The sequence below is a fragment of the Protopterus annectens genome, chromosome 9.part0 (assembly GCF_019279795.1).
Source record: "Protopterus annectens isolate FY-2018-M chromosome 9.part0, PAN1.0, whole genome shotgun sequence".
Classification (NCBI taxonomy): Eukaryota; Metazoa; Chordata; order Ceratodontiformes; family Protopteridae; genus Protopterus; species Protopterus annectens.
Genome location: NC_056743.1, coordinates 364044513 through 364067763, shown reverse-complemented (window position 1 = coordinate 364067763; position 23251 = coordinate 364044513).

Genomic DNA, 23251 nt, shown 5'->3' with positions numbered 1-23251 from the left:
GGATGCAGAATTCTATACATGTCAAAGAGAGTACCTCGCTGACCATCTTTAAGTGCAACATTGATGAGTGGATGGGAAACCACAAATTTGTCTCAGGGGTTCAACCTGTGTCCCTCATTGACAGGGGTGACAGGTGCTGACTGAGGGTTCTTTTTTGGGGATAAACTTGTGGCTAGTCAGGTTTCTGGTATTCCTTTAAATAAATGCATAGACATGATCCTAGTATTCCTTTGAATAAATTCAGAGGCAGGTCCCTGGTATTCCTTTGAATAAATGTACAAGCAGGTTCCTGGTAACCCTTTAAATAAATGCCCAGGCAGATTCCTAGTATTTCTTTGAATAATTCCAAAGGCTGGTTCCTGGTATTAATTTAAAATAATTGCACTGGCAGAATCGTGGTATTCCTTTGAAAAAATCCAGATGCAGGTTCCTTGTTATTCCTTTGAATAAACCCAGAGATAGGTTCACAGTAGTCCTTTGAATTAATCCAGAGGCAGGTTCCTGGTACTCCTTTGAATAAATCCAGAAGCAAGTTCCAGCATTTATTTGAATACATGCAGAGGCAGGTTCCTGGTATTCCTTTGAATAAACCCAGAGGCAGGTTCCTGGTATTCCTTTGAATAAACCCAGAGGCAGGTTCCTGGTATTCCTTTGAATAAACGCAGAGGCAGAATATTAATTTTCATTTGAATAAGCCCACAGGCAGGATACTGGTAATCCTTTGAATAAATCCAGAGGCAGGTTTCTGGTTTTCATTTGAATAAATCCAGAGGCAGGATAATGGTTTTCCTTTGAATAAATTCCCAGGCAGAATCATGGTGTTCCTTTAAATAAATCCAGAGACAGATTCCTCGTATTTTTGAATACATTTGTAGGCAGGTTCCTGATATTTCTTTGAATAAATCCAGAGGCAGGATACTGGTTTTCCTTTAAATAAATCCACAGGCAGAATCCTAGTATTCCTTTGAATAAATGCACAGGCAGGATCATGGTATTCCTTTAAATAAATCCAGAGACATATTCCTAGTATTTCTTTAAATAAATGTGCAGGCAGGTACCTGGTATTCTTTTGAATAAATCCAGGGTAGGATGCTGGTATTCCTTTGAATAAATCCAGATGCAGGATCCTAGTATTCCTTTGGATAAATGCACAGGCAGGATCATGGTATTCCTTTGAATAAATGCATGGGTAGGATCATAGTATTCTTTTGAAAAAATCCAGTCAGGTTCTTGGTATTTCTTTGAATATGTCCAGTGGGTGATTCCTGGTATTCCTTTGAATATAGCCAGAAGCAAGTTCCTGGTACTCCAAAGCATCATCAGATCAGGTTTTTCTCAGAAGTCTCCACATTATCCTTAGAATAAATCCAGAGGCAGGTTCCTGGTATTCCTTCTCTGTGAGAAGCCAACATTTCTATCTGCTCCTGTTCTTCCATTCAGAGCATCACTCTTTTTGCAAAGACTTCTGTCTGCCACCACTATAGACATTATTTGCTCAATTTTGTATTCATTTGCGTCATGTGCTCTTTCATAGTTAGAAGCATCATTGCAATTAGTCTATGTGACAGCTAATACCCCAGCATAAAACCACTGGTCTCATGCCTATTAGATAGGCCATCTGCCTTGTCATAAGCCAGACCAGGCCAGAACAGTTAGTGCAGAGAACTAGCCTGGCAGTTAAAGCAGAAGACTAAAGCTCTGACTTGTTAATGAGCTGCTGCCTGTGCCCAGGGTACAGAGTTTGATTCCTTCCACCTTTATTTGTAGTTATCACAGAGAACTAAAGCTCTGACTTGTTAATGAGCTGCTTCCTGTGCCAAGGGTACAGGGTTTGATTCCTTTCACCTTTATTTGCAGTTATCACAGAGGACTAAAGTGCTGCCTTGTTAATGAGCTGCTTCCTGTGCCCAGGGTACAGGGTTTGATTCCTTCCACCTTTATTTGCAGTTATCACAGAGGACTAAAGTGCTGACTTGTTAATGAGCTGCTTCCTGTGCCCAGGGTACAGGGTTTGATTCCTTCCACCTTTATTTGCAGTTATCACAGAGAACTAAAGCTCTGACTTGTTAATGAGCTGCTTCCTGTGCCAAGGGTGCATGGTTTGATTCCTTCCACCTTTATTTGCAGTTATCACAGAGGACTAAAGTGCTGACTTGTTAATGAGCTGCTTCCTGTGCCAAGGGTACATGGTTTGAAGTTTTCCACATTTTTTTGCCTTTGTGTGACCTTAAGCAAGTCATCATATAACTAGTCAGTGCTCTAGGGCAATTGGTAATCTGAGCTGGTCTTCTTAATGGTTGCCTGGATAGCATGCCTAGTAACTACCTATGATTCTCGTGCCTACTACAACTTTTCACCTACTTTTTGCAGCCAATGCACTGGGTGATTGACACCTCTTATAATGCCATTCTGCTCCAACAATCATGGCAGCTGTCATTTCTTGCCTTAGGTTTTGGGACTGATACTACAGTGTTGATACACTCATTTTATGACCCATTTGTTATGTTCACTTTAAACCATTTCCGTACTTCTTGCATTGCCTTTCTTTGGAGGTCAGGTATCATGTAGGGTTTCAAGCTTACCTCTTCCCATGGAAGGGTCTTACCATGGTTTTAAATCATATTTGCTCCTGAAAACAATTTTGAAAATGCTTCTTTCCTTAAGTTTTTTTTCTGTGACCTAGTGAGAGTGTCATTTACCAAAAATGCAAGCACAGAGGTCAGTTTTCTTTATTTACTAGTTTCACTTACATCTGCTGCTAAGCTAAATGACAGAGGTCTGTCCTTACTTTCGCAGTTTCAGGCATCTGATATGGTACATCACTTCTTCCCTTTCTATCTTTTTTTAACTTTGTAGATTTTATTTTTCCATTCCTGGTTTCTACTACTTCAAAACGACTCTGCCATTTAGTCAATATTTTATTATTAATGAAGGTTCCAAAACTAACATCTTTTCTGCAGCTTTACATTTTCTGCTCCTTGTACTTCTGTTGTTCACTCTTTGTTGGATACTTAAATTACCTTTAATGATAAGATTACCCTGTGTCCAGAAACTGAACTCTTCTCTGGTCCTTTGGAAAGATGATAATTCTTTATGGTTGCTGAAGTCTGTCAGCTACATTTTTTTGGTAAAACAGATAATATGTTTTCTCCAGATTTGCCATATAATTTTTCAAGTATTATTTTATTTACACATTGAATGCTCTGTTATTTGTGTTAATTCTTTTTATTGGTTTTGGTAGTAGTTAGTTTCTGTATTTTGGCTTAGGTTAATAGTAATGTTGTAAATTGTTTTATTATAAAATATTGTTATCTTGAAAATTGTCATACACCAAGGCTGTAAAAGGTCATTTTCTAAGCCTTCAAGGTCAAGCAAGACCAGGACTCAGGGAAAATCAAAGACCTCAGCATATACTATCACAGCCATGGCTGAGAGTCACCAGATTCCCCTCCCAAAAAACCCTATACACATAAATTCATTACTATTACAAATAGAATGGTTATGGGTGACTACATAGGCACACAGACTCTTTTGTCACAAAGCTGGACAAAAATATGGGGATGGTGAGTGTGATGAAAGGAGATACTTCCAGCACAGCTAGCTGGAATTTTGTAAATAATTATATGTCAACAATAACAATATATAAGTTTGGAACTTACAGTTACAATGGAAGATTGGACAAGAGGTGCTTTTAATCACCATGCCTGATGACAATCAAGTCCTCCTCCAATGAAATTAAAGTCCATTTGTTCCACTGCAAGTACCAGCCACAGAGGTGACTGACTTGGAGAAGGAATATCTGCTCCATCCATCAAAAAGTCTCTTTCCCGGGAAACATCCATCAGCATCACCTGGTACTGCCCTGTAATCTCCCCCGACCACCCTCTCAATATCGCGCTAAGGAAGAAAGCGATACCTTAAAGTGTAGAACAGCCCAGAACTAAACTATCTACCAAAACTTTCATCTACAAGGTACTGCCCTGTAATCTCCCCCGACCACCCTCTCAATATCGTGCTAAGGAAGAAAGCGATACCTTAAAGTGTAGAACAGCCCAGAACTAAACTACCTACCAAAACTTTCATCTACAAGGTCAATATCCTAATATAATGAAAGCTACTAATGTATTTTACATTGTAAAGTATCCCCTAAACTAGCGTGCGAACTGGGTTTCACACACAGCAGTAAGACGCAAACAACAGTATCTACTCCTCACTTACTTGGAAAATTAGTGTAAATTCTGAGTAAAAACAGTGGAACTAGTCCCAAACTACAAACAAAAGTGCAGCTACTATTACGCTTCACTTGTAGAGCCCTGTAGCAAGGTAAAAACATCTACTAGTGTATTACCTGAACTTGCTCTGTGTGGAGTGGGATTAACCCCGCTCCGCTTGCCCTCGCTGCACTCGGGCTCGCTCGGCACCCCACCCTGCCCCCGTATCCCACCCACCCCCAGTGGTCCTAAATTTGTACTTATCTAACCACACCCCTCCATTATCTCTAGCCACTCAAAACACTCGGCCCACCTCTTTCACTGCCCCTCCAAGTCCACCAGGCTCACAAATCACACTGCCTCACTCCCCATCCCGCCTCTCCCCCAACCAATATCAAACCACTCACACTAACTATCTAATAACCAATCAAGCAACAGTATGAAGTCCTTAACACCCCATATCACAATACCAGCCCAAAAAACTGTAACTCTCACCCTACCATTTCTTATCACACTATACCTGCTAACTATATATGAGTCCCAGACACACCCAGGTTTTCATTATCCAAAGTACCAAACTAGTACTCCCACAATTCTGATCAATACTAATCACCCTACTCACTACCTAATCAACAAAACACCGCTTACTCACTTCCACTACTCCTATAGACCAAACATAATCTACCCCAAGTCCAAAAACATAGAAAAACTACTACATAAACTGATGAAGCTAATAATGTATCTTAGAAAAAATATAAATATAGATGGAGACATACACCCAAATCCAGGCCCTCCATCAAATGACAATGCAAATAAAACATCCTTATTTCCAAGACCTCCTGACTCCCTTCTTATATGCCACCTTAATATTAGAAGCCTAAATAATAAAATTCATAATCTACATGCTCTATTAGCAACATACCTCCCTGACATTATGTGTCTTACAGAAACCTGGCTCAAACAAGAGACCAGAGATAACGAAATCCTGCCACCTGGCTACAACATATACAGGACCGATCGCCTCAAAAAAAGAGGTGGTGGTACTGCTGTGCTCTTCAAAAGCACACTCAACATTACCCTACACCCCACTCAGCCACCGCAAATACCCAACATAGAATTAACAACCCTAAGACTACAACTAAATAAAGAAAAAAGTATTAACCTAATTGTGATCTATATTCTCCCTGGGAACAACTCTGACACTCTTGAGAACACTCTAAGTTGGCTGACAAATAACTTCCCACAAGAAACCATAATCCTGGGAGATGTCAACATTGACTGGAATCTATGTGTGTCAGAGACAGACCCAACCAATATCAATCTCCATGGCTTCTCACAAAATATTACCACCTCTACCAGAATTGGCAGCAACAAACAAAAAGAAAGTATCCTAGACTGGATACTCACTAACCATAAACCCGAAACTTACAAATCTGGGACCATTACTAATGAGCTCAGTGATCACCTCATTACTTATATGGTAAAAAGCAAAAGTGGTAGCTGCCACCTCCCTGTACTCAGGACTGTTAGAAGCACCAAACATTGTGACATCACTAGATTCTGAAATGAGCTGCAGTCCTGTAACTGGTCAATCCTAAAGCACCTCCCACTAGAAGAAGCTGTAATAAAATTTAACTCCACATTTCTAAACATACTTGACTCACATGCCCCCAAACGGTCAATCAAAACAAAAGCTCTCATAGCACCATGGCTATCAAAAGACTCCACAGCCAAAATCAAATCTAGAAACAAAGCATGGAATAAATGGCATACTACCAAGACACCCCTAGACTGTGCCAACTTCCAACAACTAAGAAATAACACAAAAAAATCTATCTTAATGGACAAAAAGAACTACTATTTCCAACTACAACATAAACATCAAAACAACCCCCAAAAGTTTTGGGCAGGAATAAATAAACTTCTCCATCCAGGCAAGTCCTCCACCCCCACACCAGCAAACCTAACTACGAAAAACCCAGATGAAGTGGCCACATCCTTTAACACCTTCTTCATCGATGTTATCAAATCCTTAGCCAACCAACAAGTAGCCCCCTGCTCCCTAACCACAAGTCCCACCCAGAAGACCACGCCGTTATTCAACCTACAACCTGTCCCTACTGCATACATCCGATCCTTACTAAGGAAACTAAAGCCAACCACCCTCGTGGCAGACCTACGTCCAGCAGACTTTCTACAAAAAGCTGCAGATGTCATAGCCTATCCCATCTCAATCTTAATTAATCGGACCATAACTGAATCCACAATCCCCTCCATATGGAAAATCTCCCATGTCATCCCCCTCCATAAAAGTGGCTCATCCACTGACCTCTCAAACTACAGACCAATAGCCATTTTGTCACCACTGGCAAAAATCATGGAAAAATGTATTCACAAACAACTCATCCACTACCTAACTCAGGAAAATCTGCTAACCAACTCACAACATGGCTTCAGGCCCAAACATAGCACTACTACCGCTCTCCTCTCTTTCACAAACACTATCAATCTTAACCGGAATGACAAAAAAATATCTTCAGCCCTCTTCTTGGACCTATCAAAAGCTTTTGATATGGTCAACCACGAACTCTTGCATGCAACCCTTAAAACTCTCTATCTAGATAACAAAACCCTAGACTGTTTCATGCCTATCTTTCTGATAGGCAACAAGCTGTGCTCTGGCAAAGCAAGCTCTCCAACCTCCTACCCAACACCATAGGAGTCCCCCAAGGTTCCATACTTGGCCCTCTTCTATTTTCCATCTTTATTAATGATCTTAATAAAGTCATCCCAGAGTCTACATGTATTCAATATGCTGATGACTCGACTTTAATTTGCTCAGATAAATCCCCAACTATTCTATTATCCAAAACTCAAGACTGTTTCACTGCAGTTGAGAATTGGTTATCGGAACGCCAACTGATCCTTAATCCAAAAAAAACAAAAATGCTACTCTTCCATCCTACCCATAAAACACCAACTTTTCCCTTTTGTGTACAATCCAACAATGGAACCACCATCTCCCCCGACCCTCATACCAAGCTACTAGGGGTTACCATTGACAACAAACTCAGATTTGATGTGCACATCAACCAAACTATCAAAACTGTTAATAAGAAACTGGGGTCCCTTTATAGAATAAAATCCTTTCTGACTCCCACGGCTAAAGTTGCCATTGCTCGCACCCATCTTCTTTCTACCCTCTTGTATGCCTCCCCCATACTAACAAACCCCAACAAATTGGATCTATCTAAACTCTCTTGTTGTTATAATCATATTGCGAGATTTGCTACAGGCCTGCCCTACAAAAGCCATCACTGTACTAATCTTCAGAACCTAGGTTGGATAGAACTACCAAACCTACTTTTACAGAAGCAACTTATAGTTGCTTACAAAATACTCTCTCAACCTGAAAACACTCCTGGCCTGAGTGGATTAATTACCCCTTACACAAACCTAAATAGACTAAGATCATCTCACAGATTACTTGCACAGACGATCAAATCCTGTAACTCAGTAGGTGACTCTCTGTTTTCAAACACAGTGGGTAAAATATGGAACTCTCTTCCACCTAGTCTCACCGAATCAACCTCCCTAAATACTTTCAGGAAAGGCCTCTCCCACCACTTCAAATCCCACTGGCTTTGCCAATGTTCTAATCCAGACTAATCCATAGCTCCCCCTCAACCTCCTCAGTAAATTTACTATCCACCTAGGCCTCAAGCCATCTACTCTCCCCCTGAAACTAACTATATGTCGGTTTGTTTCTTATAATTGTCACTGTACATCCTAATGTAACTTTTTCTTACCTGTGTAAACTAGCTATATGATGGTTTGTTTTTCTCTTTATAATTGTTATTGTACATACTAATGTAACTTTTTTCTTCCCTGTGTATTAAATGCATAACTACAATCGTATGTTATCTGTCAAACATTGTTGTAACCTACTATGTACTATTGGAGCTTTTCTCCCCAGGCCTCCGCTGAAAACGGACATGTGTCCAGTCGGACTTTCCCGGTCAACAAATGTAAAATAAAATAAAATAAATAAATAAATGTCTTTGTGAATATCAACATGATTTATATAAGATGCTTGTGTTACAACTGTAATAGAACTGTATGTTGTGTATGTCAAACGGGTTTGTACAGACATGCATGTTGAAAAGGTATTTTATAAAGTGTTTGTGCCTAAAATGTATCCACAGTTTGCCTTACTGGAAGAAAACAGAAATGTACATTCACTACTATAGCTGTTTAAATGTATATGTTAACAGAGGAAACTGGAGGGTTAACTTCAATCCAGCAAACTTCAGAAAAATAGCTGAAATTAAATTACTTTATAGGCTATGCAATAAAGGATGGTATCTTTCAGTTCTCAATGCAGCTAGAGACACAGAGTCTGTGCTGGGAAACTTTCTGTATTGTCTTTGCAGTGAACTAATTGCTAGTCCTGAAATGTGGAGGAATGTAATTGTTTTATGACTTCCAGCATAAGATCTGAGGTCTATGGAATTTTACAGGGAGATGTTAAATACTGCCAGCTTCCAGCAGTGGGGGTTTTACCTGGTTACTAGGAGTCCGATAACAAGAAGTGATGTCATTCTGCAAGCTATCCCAGCAGTAATATTTGAGATATTAATTTGTATTCTGCCTTGGACCTGACAACAACTAAAAGATCCATTCATCACATCTGCCTTGCTCTATTAGTAAGTTCTTAGGTTATAGTAATTCTCTTAGATACAGTCAGAAATATAGTGAAGCTTAGTTTAGATATTTTTCTTTATTTGCGTGAGCCTGTACTGCAATGTTATTTTAAATATTTCCTGTGGTTTTGAACTCTGATGTCACTGTGAATATATGTTAAGTATTTTCTTGTTATTTTATTATTTATTCTTAAATATATTTAAATATTTCATGTGGCTGCTCTCTGTAGAGATATTTAAGTTCAAAGACTACTTGCATATTTATTTTGTAACACTGTGTGGGCCACTCCTAACAGCCTTGCTCTTGGTCAAACTACCATTTGTATTAGTATTAATATTACACAGTAAAATTGGACACCCTTTGTTAAGTGCCTTATAATAGTTGATAAGGAGTTCTGGTGGCAGTGATAACTAACTTATAGTCTGGGCAGAAAGGGGTATAGCTAGTAAACCTGTGCCAGCCTTTCCTAGGTGTGTGTGTGTGTGTGTGTGTGTGTGTGTGTGTGTGTGTGTGTGTGTGTGTGTGTGTGTGTGTGTGTAAAACAAGTCTCCAAGAGTGTGAGTGTGAGTGTCAGCTACTTGCACAGGGACATGAAACACTGGAGAGAGTGTTGGAGGACTTGGCTTGGAACCCTGGCTAAGGTCTCAACTCTATAGCTATGCCAGTGGGGAGTCTTAATGGGGATCTGGAGAAAGAGTGAGAAACCAGCCCCAGACCGACTGTGGTCTCTGTGTGCTATTAAGGGAAATTACACATGATGCAGAGAGCTGCATCTGGAAATACTGTGTGTGTACCTGTTATCCTCCCAGTGAACATCTCCCACTGTTGCCAGTGGTGAGGATTGAGGCTCCTTGATTACTAGTCCAGTGGTGGGTTGTCACAGTGAGTATAAACAACCCAGCATGCAAAATGCTGAAGGATATGCAGAGAAAAGTTTCTACATTCTCCATGTATGTCATAAATGTAGAAAAGACCACAATATTGCGGGGAATCCTTATTTCTCCAAGAATGATGCTAAAGTACGAAAAAAAAAGATGACTGGCTTCAACAATTGGCTGAATAAATGGTGTCATTTGAGGGGGATCCAGTATGTGTTAGCATGGAATGACTTAATGCATAACTGTACTTGCTTCACCAAGGACATCCTAGATGTCTCATTGCAAGGCTTTCTGATACTGAATAAATCCCTTGCTGACTTAACTCACTGTGCCTTCTTTAGTTCTGCTAATGGATCTCCCAACCTAAAAGTGAATAAAACAAATCAAGAACCAGACAATATCAAAATAGTGCTGCTTAACACTTGGAATCTAAATGACAAGAGTGCATGACCATGAGGCCCTCTTGCATTTGGAGTGCATTCAACTGTATATTATTACTGACATTTGATTTAAAAATACTGAATGCACTGCCTCTTTATGAGGGTATACCTAATAGGAGCTACAGTGGTGTATCCATATTTGTTAAAGACCACAGTATCTCAAGGCAGATTACTAGAGACTCACAAACTGAACATACTGAGATATAAGTAACACCAGATAAAACCATCTATCAGATTATAGCATCATTGGCACAAATATGGACAGTATTTGAAGTAACACCAGATTATAGCATCATTGGCACAAGTATGGACAGTATTTGAAGCAACACCAGATAAAACCATCTATCAGATTATAGCATCATTGGCACAAGTATGGACAGTATTTGAAGTAACACCAGATAAAACCATCTATCAGATTATAGCATCATTGGCACAAGTATGGACAGTATTTGAAGTAACACCAGATAAAACCATCAGTATTTGGACTCACAAAGGCATTCCCAGTAGGAGTGGGTGTCTGCCAGGGTTCAGGTTGAGCCCACTGTTGTTCATACTGGTGAAGGACTACGGCAGTAAATAGGTCAGAGGGGGGCAGATCAACACACCTGCTATATGCAGACAATGTGGCATTGCAAGCAGACTCTGAACAGGAACTTCAGCAAATGATGGAGGAATGGAATGCAAAACTTCAAGGACATGGGATGAAACTGAGTAGAGACAAGACAGCTGTCATGGTGGCAAACTGGGAAACTCAGAAGAAGCTGAAAACTGAAATAGAAGTGAAAATAGTGGAACAAATTAACACCTTCAGGTATCAATGCTGGCTTGTTGAAGTGAATGAAATCTAAATGATGAGATCAAAGCTTTAATCAGAAGGGCTGCAGCCAACTAGTACAGAGTGGTTTGGGTAGTGTGCAAAAGAAGAATTGCAAAGAAGCTGAAGAGTAATGTCTGCAAAATAGTGATGGGACCAGTACTTCTGTATGGTACAGAAAGCTGGTTGTAAAGATAGAGCAGGAGAGGAAACTTGAAGGGATGGAAATGAAGTGACTGAGATGACAGAGTAGAAGCCAAAGTAGCTTCGATAGCAGAGAATGTCAATTATAACATATTCCGGTGGTTTGGAGCTTCAGTAGCAGAGAATGTCAATTAGAACATATTCTGGTGGTTTGGAGCTTCAGTAGCAGAGAATGTCAATTAGAACATATTTCGGTGGTTTGGAACTTTGATAGCAGAGAATGTCAGTTAGAACATGTTCCGGTGGTTTGGAGCTTCGATAGCAGAGAATGTCAATTAGAACATATTCCAGTGGTTTGGAGCTTCGATAGCAGAGAATGTCAATTAGAACATATTCTGGTGGTTCGGAGCTTCGATAGCAGAGAATGTCAATTAGAACATATTCCAGTGGATTGGAGCTTCAATAGCAGAGAATGTCAGTTAGAACATATTCCGGTGGTTCGGATGCATATGCAGGAAAACAGAAGATAATTTTGTGAAGAGGATTTGGGAGAGGCAGAAAGAAGGCAAAAGGAAATGACGATATCCAGCAAAGAGACGGAGGGATTCCATGAGGGAAGACCTGTGAGAGTCGGCATGACTCTTGCAGAATGTAGGAGAAATGGCAAAAGTTCACACAGCACATGACTTATGATCACAATGTTACAGACCTTTTCCCAAATCTTCCTTGCCTTTTGTTTCCGTTAGTGCACTAAATGTCACACTCCCACAGAATGTATCTGTATCCAGGTTCCATGTCTCTCTCTCTGAATCTGAACAAAAGTTCTATACATCTTGTACACTATGCACCAATAAACATTTGCTCAAAATAAGCCTAACCACCATTGCTATATCCAATAATGTTTCCCAGACTGCCTCTGTTTTAAAGATGTTGTCTTTTCTTGACCACTGTTCTCCAAGAACCTTCATCTGTAACAAAAGTTTATTTTTACCTCAACTGCTTATAAATATAGACAGTCTTACCTTTAGTAATCTCCCTTATTATTGTTTCCATTCTCTTTCCTAAAACATTCTGACCATTATCACCCTGCTCCTGCTGTCTCACTTAATCCATCCTTCTCCAATCAATTAACCAATCACTTCAACATTTAGTTCTGCCTTAGCAAGCTAAAATCTATAAATTGCATTCCACCTTCACCTTTCAATAATTCACCTATCATTTGTAAATCCTCTAGTTCCCATCTTAATAGAAATTGCTTAACCTCTTTCAGGATCGTCCTGTCCCACATGCAACATTGTCTCCTGTCTGTTAACTCCAAGTCATAATCTGCCCAATCAGTGTAGCTCTTTACTGCTATCTCCATTGCCAGGGTAACTTTATAAGGCATCAAAAACTTTCTTCCCTTATTGTTTGTCCCAGTGAACCCCATTTTCAAATCATATTAATCTCTATATGGAAAAGCCGAAAGACAACAACAACAACAACAACATTAATCTCTATATCAAATTATGAATTACTAAATCGTATTAACTTCTATATCAAATTACTAATTACTAAATCATATTTCCTGCTGTGCCAAATTAGCAATTACTAAACTGTATTAGCCTCTATGCCAAATTAGAAATTACTAAATCGTATTAACTTCTATGTCAAATTAATAATTACTCTATCGTATTAACCTCTATGCCAAATTAGAAATCACTAGACACATTTTTATCTCTGTCATACCCCCAACCCCTTCTTACAGTCTGATTCATTCTGTCTGTACTTATTATACCTCACCCTTTCCAAATATACCTATCACAAGGCTTCCTTGTTTCACGTAAAACCTTTTATTTTCGATGGACCCTTGCATATCACTCCGAACAGATCACATGGAGAAGAGTAAGACTTCTTACTAGATCAATCCTGCCCCTAATCTGCTAATCTTATCAACCCATACATCTAACATTTTACCTGTTTATCCTTTAAGACTACCAAGTTAACATTTACCACATCTTTCATGGCTAGAGCCGACCTCCTAAGTATTTCTTCATGTCATGCAATAACTCATCTTCCTTCCTTCCTCTGACAACACCATTAATTTACCTGGGTGGAAAAGTAAACTTGATTCCCAACCAAAACCACACTGAAAATTTGCTGGCTTTCAGAAAGCTGACTAGACACATCGTCCAATAAAGTCATGGAGTCATGCATAAATAGACCCTATTCTTTGTTTTATCCCCTTAGACGTTTTTGTCAGTTTTTGAACTAAGACAGGAGAAAGGTGGCAGAACTGCCTAGTTCCTCTAACTCAAGCCTCCATTAACTGATATTCTAATGCAATATAGTTTGTACAGTGCTTTAATATGCTTAACCCATCCATCTTTCCTATCACCTGTTCAATATTCAGAAACATCAACTCTCCCAAACACAGTAAAGCACGATAATCCCCTCACCTATCCTGGCAATTCTCAGCTCAGTCAATAACATTTGTAAACACTTTGCAGTTCTTAACAAAACCAGTTTGCTAAACTTCTAAAATAATAAAACCTTCTCTAATGTCACAGCCAACCTCATTACAAACAATTTTACATCTGCATTACAAAGAGCACTGTCAAAAACTGGTAACTATAACTGGCCAGGTCTTGTTTATCCCTCTTCCTTTTACAGAGTGCAACCATGAATCCTTCACTCATGGATGCTGTAAAGACTGCCATCTCCATAGCTTCATTAAACATTTTAGTTAAGGCAATGTCTACAGACATACTGCCTCTTTTATATAAATCACATGGTGGTAGTCATCCTTTCTCTCTGTTCATGTGCCTAATTGTATCCATGATCTCTTTCATTCCAGTTCCTCTATTCAAAAGCTAACAGCTTCACCTAGCAGCCTTTCTCACCAGAATCCCAAACTTTCTAGATACTGGGGTATGCATACATAGTTTTCATTGACTATTCAAAAATCCTTATCTTATTTCACTATTTGTTGAAACTAGGACTTCATCAGACCTGATTGTTGACACCCAAGCTGATGTCCTTTGTTCCTTAATCCTGTGTCCTACAATTTGATATGTGTTTCACACCTACACCACCAACCTGTATTTATTTAGGCCTACTCTGCCTCAGTCCTAGAATCCTACACATCCTTAAGCTTCTGTTTCAGCTCCTTGATTACCTCTCCCTTTTCCTCACCTTTTGTTCCTTCATCCTTTTCAGTTCCTGGTCAATTCCCTTGACCTCTCTCTGTCCTCTGCCTTAACTTCCCCATTTGCCACCTCATTGTGTCTCTCCAGTCTGCTTTTGGAACCATCCCATTTGCATCTCCCTACCTCATCCCCTTCTGATCTATTCAAGTACAAAACCTCTTCCACATGCCTTACTTACAATCAGTATTGTCCTTGTCTAACCAGTGTCCCTGACTTCATAACTATTCCTTTCTTCCTTCTCTATCTCCAGTTCCAGTGTATTTTACTAACTGCATGGCTATAAATACTTCTTTCTGTATGTCAAATCAACCTTAGTCATTTCCCCTACTATATGTAAATCAACACACCAACAGTGTATCTATATGGCTACCATGCTTTCTTTCATCCCTGGAAGAAGTAAAACCACTTGCCCCTATCTACTCAAATATCCTCCAGCTGCAGAATTTTTATTTACCACTCCTTTCCATCATTGGTAAAAGCCCAGCACCCCAGTGTTCTCATCCATGCCAAGTCTACCAGCTATATCTGGACTTATTCCAGTATTCTTGGACACTAAGGGAATCCTGGGGGCATGACTCATCTTTGTATCCATCTGGGGTGTGTACTGTATGATCTTCCCATTTACCCCTCCTTTACAGCAATGTGACTTGATCCATTGTGGGTGTGCAATATGAGCAAGAGGCATATTGCTTCACCTCAATAGCAGCTCAGCCAGGCCCACCTTATGGACCACATCTCCACCAGTGATTTTCAGACTCCACCAAGGATCACTGCAAAGAGCTTCCCATGTATCTCCCTACCTGGGATAGGCAGACTGATCCCTTCCTGACACTCTGTCAGTTGCTTGAGCCACTAATTAAATTAGGGTCATATGGGTCATACACAAGGATTCATCTTTCTATGCCACTGGGTTCACCCCAGTTGCAGAATTCTTTAGGACTATGCATTATTCAAATACCTTCCTCCCTCACTACATGTACATGTTTTTAACTAGTTCTTCAACACTTCAAGTCTAGCCACATTTGGTATAAAGAAAGATCCCAATACTACTCCCATCCCATATTTTAACCATCACCCCACCACCCACCTGTTCTCCTCATTGTAAGTCCTTATCTCTTTCTGGCATCCTTCCCCTTATAAAGAGCCCTGCTCCTCTGCTCAAAACAGTTCATGGACAGCCATCTCTTTCTCTACATTTTGCCCATTTTGTTCTTTCATAGCCTCTCAAGTTCATAGCTAAGCCCTAGGCTTGCTGCCCTTGTGGGCCATTTTAAGGCCAGCCAATTTCCCTTTTTATGCTTGAATTAATCTATCCAAGGTGGTTATAGGCTGGCATTGCTCTTTCCATAGCCAATAATCCATGCTCCATCTTAGCAAAACCAAATCTACTCGAGCTACACACTCTCTATATAAACCTCAACACAACAATGAATAGAACATGCTGGAGGGATAGATTCCCTTCACAGAGACTTCCCTTACTATGGAACAGGGTCCTGATCTACATAAGACAGAGCCCCTATCACTCTTCAAGAGGAACCTTGATGAGTGGATGGGTAACAGAAAGTTCACACCGGAGATCACACCAACAGCACTGCTAGATAGGGTCCAAGGGTACTAGCTGCTAGTACAAGGGTCTAGGGAACTACTAAAGGGGCGGTGAATACCGCACAACATGGCTGGGCTAATATATGCCTTTGGGCAGAGAGCCCAGTACCAACCTATGAACCTATGAACCTATAATTATATATTACTCCTAATGAAAACAACTATGATCATACCATGGATAATTTGAGGGGACCTGCACATAGAATAAAGTGTTTAGGAGCTTCCTCGAACCATTAGTATTGTAGGGTGAAGTCCTGGAGTAAAGTTGCACATGAATATGGACAGGATAAGCTTTGTTTTATGTGAACAGAGAGTCTATTTCAGAGCATCAGCATCCCCTCCAAGATATACTTCTCCCTCCAAACCATTCTGCTGATATTGTAGAAGAGGTTTAGATTCCTAGACTAATTCTTTCTGATGCCATTTGAATTGCTGATGTGCAGTAAATCCATTAGCAGTGGGTCACAGGATGTCTTGTGTGCTAGACATAGGACACCTCTTAGCAGTCTGTAGGATAGAGAGTATAGTGACAAAACTTTGAGTCTGCTTAGCTCATGCCTCCTTTAAGTAAGGTATCTCAGTGCACATTCTAGTCATTGTATGTGTCTGGAAAGATACATGCCAAATGGGGCATTATATTCAATGACTGACCTAATGAGGGCTGAGTAAAGGGGGGCAATCACATCCCTAGATCTAGACACAATCCTCTTTTTTATAAGCCATATAATATAGAAGGACTTTATTACAACAATGGGCACATGTTGGGCATTGTCCATATAAATTCCCAAATCCCAAAACAAATGGGTCAACACTTAGTGATGTATTGGCCAATTTGGTAATTCCCTGGTGTAGATGACTTCCCAAAGGTACAATAATGCATTTTTTGGCATTTCTTTTCAGTCCATGGTTTTGGCACCAGTTATTTATTTGGGAGAAACATGGCAGTGGTGGTGCTGCGGTAGCATTGTTGCCTCATAGTAAGACATTGTCCCGTTCGATTCTCAGCTAGAGCATCTTCTGTGTGGAGGCATACGTGAATGGGGCGTGCCTTCATTGAAAGTTGTGCATCAGAGCTGGTAACCCGGTACGTAAAAATCCACTACCAATCATTAGCGGACCGGAGTTCCGCTGTGGCGACCCCTAACCGGGAAAAGCCAAAAGACACAAACATGGCTAACTCATATGGCTTGCAGGCATCGGCAAGCTTAGTCAGTCAGAGCCCTATGGCATTGGCTATCACTTCAGAAAAGTAGATGCCAAATAGGAGTGGTCTCAACAAAGAACACCAGGAGACTCCATTGGTAACTGGTGTCTTTATGGAAGTAATTTCCCCTATTTTGATTTCCTGCATTCTTTATGTGATCCAGTAGACAATCAGACAGATGACCTAGGGATTTATACCCTATTTATTTACCTTTTCTACTATACCTGACTGGGAAATTGTGTCAAAAGCTTTGGCCAGGTCAAGGTATGCAATGTGTATCATTTTGGCTTCATCCATTGCTTTGGTGACTTTTCCACCAGGTTGAGTAAGCATGATTTGACCTTGACAAACCCAAACTGATATGAATACAGTGTTTGGAGGTTCCCTATTTCCTGACTCATCAATTCCATGAGAAGTCTTTCCATAGCTTTGAAATTGATCAGCTCAGAGTTAGGAGTTTATAATTGCTTAGGTTTGTGGAAGGTCATCCCTTATGCAGGGGAATGACTGCATCTATTCTCCATTTGCTTGGTACGAAATCTGTATGGAGGCTGAGATTGAACCCTGTTGTTAGGGGTGTGGCTAAATTATGTTATTTAAGATACATCCAGGAATATTGTCAGGGCCTATTACTGAAGTATTTTCAGCTTTTGATAGCACTTTTAGGACCAGGTCTTGTGTAACAACTGCATCTAACCCAGTTTCAGGTATATGTCGAGGGATAGATGGAGGGGATAGAGTAAAGTTAGAGCCAAATTTATTGGCTAGTAGGTTGGCTATATCTTCAGCATTAGTGTAGGTAATGTTATTCCCAGTCAGTTCAGCACATTGCTGCATTGTACTTTTGAGATTACAAACATAACAAAAAATGCCTTGTGATTGTCTTTGGTGTATGAGAACTATTTTAGCCTCAAACTTGGCTTTAGTGGATTTCATTAAGCTTCTTTGTTTGTTTATTTCAGTGATAAGGGCTCTAGGAATTACTCTTCTTACATTTGCTCAAAATGCTTTTATTTTTATTTTAAAGCTTGTTGACATTATGGTTTCACCTTGTGGGTTTGTTTCTGGGGTTTGCCCTGCACTTGTTCCTGTGTCATCTCTGCAGCTGCTTACATGCTAGTATAGTGTGTTGGTGTACATTTCTGTGTATTCAGTGGAGTTAACTGGATTTGGTGAGGACTTGAAGCTTGGTAATCTATCAATTAGGAGAAGGGAGTTTGTCTTAAAGAAATTTGTAAATATACTTTGAGTGGAAGGAACCTCTGGTTTCAATTTTATTTCAGAACAGACTGCTTTATGATTGCACTTAAGAAGTGATGAAGACATGCAAGGAAGCTTACAAAATGATCCCATATTAATAAGGACAAGAGCCAAGACCTTATTCCTCCTAGTAGGTACTCTGACTAATTGTTCCCAGGCATTTGTATTGATAAAGTCCAGCAGTCCTGTGCTTGTGCACACTTCCCAGTCTATAGTTGGATAATTTAGATCCCTAGTAAAAAGGTATTGGGTTTAATACTGACTGATTCTAGTTCCTTAACATAGGCATTGTGGCTTTCTTGTGTCACAGATGGAGTTCTATAGCTAGCTAATATATGGCACGAGACCTTTCTGATAGTTGTTTGGACATGGAGAAGATGTAATGCCTCATGCTTCTTTACTAGCCTTGAAATGAGTCTCTTCTGGATGTAGATTGAGACACTTCCACCTTTTTCCCTTCCTGCACAGTAGCCCATCTAAATATGTGAAAGGCATTATAGTCCAGTACTCTATGCTATTTTAAATCATGTCTCCATCACTACATAGTTGTCAGTGTCCTCCAGGTTGAGAATAAAGGCTTGTAGGGAGAGGAGTTTCTTGATTAGGTGCATAGCATTGATCATTAATACCATCATATTTTCCTTTGCTCATTTTGTTATGTTGTTATATTTTCCTTTGCTTGTTTTGCTATGTTGTCATATTTTCCTTTGCTCGTTTTGTTATGTTGTCATATTTCCCTTTGCTCATTTTGTTATGTTGTCATATTTCCCTTTGCTCATTTTGTTATATTGTCATATTTTCCTTTGCTCGTTGTGTTATGTTTGTAGTTTTATCATCCTGGCATTGCATAACAATGGCACTATGGAGTTGGACAATGTCTTTGCCAATAACTGAAACCCCATAAGGGATAGATGCAGGCCATCTCCATTAAAACAGCATGGTCTGTCAACCATATCCTCCCATGCTGACATATATTGGACCTTCTTTGAATGACACCAAAAACTAAAGTTAATTATTTTTTGCTCATATTGCAGCATCATACTTGTGCTCCATCATGTCTCTCTTCATATAGTCCAGGGAGGAGCACTTCAAGTCATTGACACTGGCATGTACTATGAGAGTCATACTGGTACTTGTTGTTTAAGGTCTTAGTTGCTTGTCTGGTGCCAGGATCTGTTAGACCATGCAAGCACTCAACAATCCCTCATTCATTATTCAGCCTTGTAAAATGCACATCTGTATATCTTACAATGGAATCAACTATAAAAAGAAGTAATGTACTCATCATAACGTTTCATCTGTATTGTCCATTTTCATTTTTATTCAAATAATGGGTTCAGATCTTATTCTTGAAACCTGCTCGGCCTTTACACTAGCTCGTATCCTCCAAAAAACTCTCAAGCTCCTTCCCTACCCATAATGCACATCTCTAACATACCTCAGATCTTGCTTGCTGCTTGACAGGCAGACTATTATAATATGCCATATCTGGAACTCAACACAAAGGACAGTCATGTCCTTAAAACCTCTCACTCCTCCAGAAGTCAGTCATTAAAAAGGTTGGGGGTTGGTGGGTAGGGAGTTGAGGAAGAATGAAGATGGATGACACAGGTCTAATGTTATAGTGAGTACATAACTTCTTTATCTGATGTTGTTGATTTTCATTCATTCCTCAACTAATGGGACAGAGCCCCAGCTGCCAAAATTCCTGGGTGGACTCTAAGGAAGGATATTCCTGAGTATGGTTGAGCCAAATGATGATCTTCCCCTTGAGACCAGACCTATTTTGTAATGAGTGATAAAAGTATGAAGATTTGACCAAGTTGCAGCTGCACATAAATCATCCATAGAAGCTCTAGAGTAGAACACAGAAGAAATTGCCATATATCCTGTCAAATGAGCCTTTAAAGGTTTGGGTAAGGGGAGATTCAACTTGGTACAGACAAAGGAAATGCAATCTGCCAATCATCTCACCCAATTTAGTTTGTGTAAAGGAGATAAATAGCTGATCAGTCTTTCTAATTTTTTTGTTCTGTGTAGGTAGAAACATAATAGTCTATGAACATCCAATAAGTGCAGCATATATTCCCCTTTATTTACAAATTTTGGAAAGAATGCTGGTAAATTAATGGATTGGTTGATGTTGGACTATTGACACCACCTTGGGAAGGAAGGTAGCATCAAGGAAAAATCAAATTTGAAAACCTAGAAGATAATGCTTGAAGTTCTGAAATTCTTCTAATAGATGTAATCGCAACTAGAAAGATAGCTTTCCAGGTCAGGAATTTAAGATCACATTTAACAGATGGTTCAAAGGGAGAATGAATTAAGGCTTGCAGTACCAAATTTAAAGACCATGGTGGAGTGGGGTCTTTATAAGGAGGTCTTAGCAGAAGAGTAGCTCTGTTAAAGACTTTGCACAGCTTAGAGGAAGCCAGTGAAGAATTTTGAAATCCAACATGAAAGTTAGAGATTGCTGTGATTTGGACTTTTATAGTTGATGACATATTAGCTCCATTAAATAGATTCTTTAAAAATTCCAAAACTGATTTAACTGGAGATGAGAAGGGGTCAGTTTGATTTTGCTCAATCCAACAAACAAACCTTTTCCATTTATTCCTATACAGCTTCCTAGTTGAAGGTTTATGGAAAGATAAAGGTATGGAATGGACAGGGGAGGAGAGTATTGATTGTCTGGCTATTAAAGGAATTGGAGAAACCACACTGTTAGTTTGAAGTTTGAGATATCTTGGTGAACCATGCCTGTTGGGTGGGACAGAACATCTGGAGCTGGATCCAGAATCCAAGGTGGATACTGTAGGTGAGGCCAAAGGAAGGGAAACCAAATCTGTCAAGGCCAGTAAGGTGCAATGAAGATGACTTTGCTCTTCAACTGGGCTACGTTCTGCAGAAATTTGGGAATTGGGGGAGTTGGAGGGTAACCATGCAAAAGACCATGGGGCAAATTGTGGAGTACAGCATCCCTCAGTGATTCACCCCAGTGGGAGCGATAAGGGCAAAAAAGCTGCTGCACTTGCAGTTTAGAGGAGAGGTAAAAAGATCACAGCAAGGCTGGCCCCACTGACTGAAAATCATGTCTGTCCCTTTGTTGTTGAGAGACCACTCACAAGGTACTAAGATGGACCTGCTCAGTTTGTCTGCTGTTTTGTTGGACTTCCCCGGAAATGCATTGCTATTTGAAAGTAGTTGGAAGATATTGCCCATTGTCACACTCTGAGAGCTTCTCAACACAGGGAATAAGATCTGGTTCCCCCTTGTTTGTTGATGTATCACACCACTGACATGTTATCTGTCTGGATTGCAATTCTCCCAAGAAGGAGAGAGTTCTGAAATGCCTGCAACACAAAAAGCACCTCTCTCATCTCCAGAACATTGATATGCAATTGGCGCCTCCAGGGGAGCAAGTTCCTTGGACTGTTATCCCAGGAAATGCCCCCCCCACCCTATCTAGGAAGCATCTGTTCGCTATGGCTTGGGCTGAGGGAGGATAAAAAGACAGCCTTGTAATACCTTTTGTGACTGCATCCACCAGCAAAGGTATCTTTTGAGTACTTGAGTTATTCTTATCTGCACTGACATGGGGTTGACCACTGTATTGCTAACATCCATTGCAGACCTGTCATGTGATATCTCACTAAAGGAACTAAAATTATTGCTGCCGACATTGAGCCCAGGGCTTGCAGAATCAATTGGGCTGAAATTTTGGTACTGCAAATTATTTTCCTGACCTGTGTCCTTATTGTTTGTACTCTTGAAAGAAGAAGAAGAAGAGAAGCTACCATGGATACTGTGTTGAATACCTCCCCTATGAATTCTAATGTTTGGGTTGGTTGTAAGTGAGACTTGTCATAATTTATGGCTATTTCAAGATGTAAACAAGTCTGTAGCACCTGATCATGTGCTTCTATCATTTGATGCCTTGTTGGAGCAGTAATGAGCCAGTCGTCTAGATATGGAAACACTTGGAATTGCTGCAATCTGAATGAGCTGCTACTACTGACATACAATAGGTGAACACCCTGTGGGCTGTGGTGAGGCCAAAGGGCAATAATCTGAACTGGTAGTAAATGGCTCCCAGCCAGAAGCATAGGCACCTTCTCGATTGTCTGTTCATTTTTATGTGATAGTAGGCATCCTGAAAGTCTATCAAACACATCCAATCATCTTTGCCCAGAAAGGGCATAATGGTCTGAAATGTGACCATCCAGACCTTTGTGTGTTGAATTGACCTCTTCAGTACATTGAGTTCCAAAATTGGTCTCCAGTCCCATTTTATTTGGCAATAACATCTTGAGTAAGTTCCTTATTTTATCTGGTTTGGTAGGACGTCTTAGATGACTTGTTTTCTTAACGGCTTTTGGATTTCTAGTGCTGCTGCCTTCCTCTGATTGGGTGAAACACTGGGAAATTTTCTTAACAGTGGAGAAGGTAGGGAAAAGGGGATTATATCATCTCAAGAAATAATTCTCTACACACAACTGTCATTTGTTATATCTAGCCAGGCTCTTTGGTGCATAGATAAGTGACCCCAGACTGCCTCCAGAGGTGGGCAATTGGGCTTCCTTTCAGGAGCAGTGAAAGGCCTGTTTGAAAAGAAATCTCTAGACCCATGGTTTTGCTGGCCTCTTCTGCCATGAGGGCATCACTGGCCATCATAGCTCTCCTCACTGCCTCTGGGGGAACTCTGTCCACCCATGTCATAGAAAGGACCCTAGGACTTTCTGAACCACATTCCTCAACCTACTCATTGATTCCTGAAAAAGGTCCTTTGAGGTGTCAAAA